The 2,500-nt window shown below is 46.8% G+C and overlaps 1 protein-coding gene across 3 annotated transcripts in view; it reads right to left on the reverse strand.

Moving 5' to 3' along the window:
- si:ch73-375g18.1 (kinesin-like protein KIF1C) overlaps positions 1–2,500 on the reverse strand; it is a 61,638-nt gene that overhangs the window by 16,081 nt on the left and 43,057 nt on the right. The gene's annotated exons all lie outside the window — the stretch shown is intronic.

Genomic DNA, 2,500 nt, shown 5'->3' on the forward strand with positions numbered 1-2,500 from the left:
CGGCGCGGTCACTTCTTCGGTCCGCGTCCGAGCCGTAAAAAGGGCGCGGTCACTTCTTCGGTCCGCGTCCTCGGATTCTTTAAACTTGGCTTTCAGACGTTTAACTGTTCTGTGGACAGAGGATTTTGGACAAACGTCATCTAATTTAGTACAGAAACATCTGCCTAACGAGTCTCAGCAGCGCGAGCTGGACTGACAGAAAACCCGCAGGAACTCTGATCTGGCTGTTCAGAGTCGCACTGCGTCTGGCATGCGCCCGCCCCTCGGGCCCCGACGATGATGGCCAAGAGAGCCGGCAGAAAGGCGAACACTCAGCGGAGACGAACCTCGGCGAGAACGCCGGGGAGAGAGTGCGGAGGGTACGGAGCGCAAAGTCCGAGCTCTCCCAACAGGCAGGAGTAACGGCGGGAGGAGGAGGAGGAGGATGCTGGTGCCGGCTACGAGGGGGAACCAGAGGAAGGAGTGAGTCCTGAGCTCCGTCACCCGGGCCCCGTCCCCTGTTACACAGCTGAGCTGCCAGCTGGGGGTGATAAAGAGGAGGAGGAGCAACAAGCTCTTGTTCCCTCTCAGCTCTGGTGCTCACATCTGGCCGGCAGCATGAGCGCCTTTAAAAAGAGCTGAGAGGGAACAGAGAGGGAGAGGGACAAGCAGCAGAGGACAGAGTGAAGAGCTGAAGAGCTGAAAAGCTAGAGGTAAAGACTGAGAGGTCTAGTTTAGAATCGGCCGTGAAAAGTGGCCAGCTGAGCGTTGGTTGGTTTCGTTCGTTTATTTTGGAAAATAAAGATATGGCTGAATCCTGTCTCCAGCGTCCTCCCTGAGCCCGGGACAGCACATGCCGTGCTACAGACCGATTCAGAACCTTTCAGCAGAGAATGCAGATGCATCTCAGAGGTGGTGATTACCCCCCCCCCCGCCGCCAGCAGACGGTGGGCGATGAGTGTAGAAGGGGGGTTAATATGCGTATGTGTGTACGTATAGAAAGATCAGAAGGATCAGATGGTCTGATGCTGAATGGATGAACAGACAGACGGACTGACAGACAAGAACACAGTGATACCTGAACAGAGTCCACGCAACTTTTCCAGAAGCAGAGAAACAGAACAGACCGGAGTTTATCACTGAAACCGCACACACACTATATCACTATCTCACTAACACACTAACACACACACTAACTCACTAACACACTCACTAACTCACCAACTCACTAACACACTAATTCACTAACTCACCAACTCACTAACAACACACTAACTCACAAACACACTAGCTCACCCACTCACTAACACACTAATTCACTAACACAACAACTCACTGACACACTAACTCACCAACACACTAACTCACTAACACACTAACTCACTAACTCACCAACTCACCAACACACTAATTCACTAACTCACCAACTCACTAACACACTAACTCACTAGCTCACCAACACACTAACTTACTCACGAACACACTAATCTACTAACTCACCAACTCACTAACACACTAACTCAACAACTCACTAACACACTAATTCACTAACTCACCAACTCACTAACAACACACTAACTCACAAACACACTAGCTCTCCCACTCACTAACACACTAATTCACTAACACAACAACTCACTGACACACTAACTCACCAACACACTAACTCACTAACACACTAACTCACCAACTCACCAACTCACTAACACAGTAACTCACTAACTCACCAACTCATGAACACACTAATCTACTAACTCACCAACTCACTAATACACTAACTCACCAACTCACTAACAACACACTAACTCACCAACTCACCAACACACTAATTCACTAACTCACCAACTCACTAACACACTAACTCACTAGCTCACCAACACACTAACTTACTCACGAACACACTAATCTACTAACTCACCAACTCACTAACACACTAACTCACCAACTCACTAACACACTAATTCACTAACTCACCAACTCACTAACAACACACTAACTCACAAACACACTAGCTCACCCACTCACTAACACACTAATTCACTAACACAACAACTCACTGACACACTAACTCACAAACACACTAACTCACTAACACACTAACTCACCAACTCACCAACTCACTAACACAGTAACTCACTAACTCACCAACTCATGAACACACTAATCTACTAACTCACCAACTCACTAACAACACACTAACTCACCAACTCACCAACACACTAATTCACTAACTCACTAACTCACTAACACCCTAACTCACTAACTCACCAACACACTAACTCACCAACTCACTAACACACTAACTCACCAAATCACCATCACACTAACACACTAACTCACTAACACACAAACTCAGTAACTCACTAAAACGCTAACACAATAACTCATACACTAACACACTAACTCACCAAATCACCAACACACTAACACACTAAGACACTAACTCACTAACACTTTAACTCACTAACTCACCAACTCACTAACACTAACTCACTAAAAGTTAGTGTTAGTGAGTTGGTGA

Source organism: Pygocentrus nattereri, chromosome 9 (assembly GCF_015220715.1).
Source record: "Pygocentrus nattereri isolate fPygNat1 chromosome 9, fPygNat1.pri, whole genome shotgun sequence".
Lineage (NCBI taxonomy): Eukaryota > Metazoa > Chordata > Actinopteri > Characiformes > Serrasalmidae > Pygocentrus > Pygocentrus nattereri.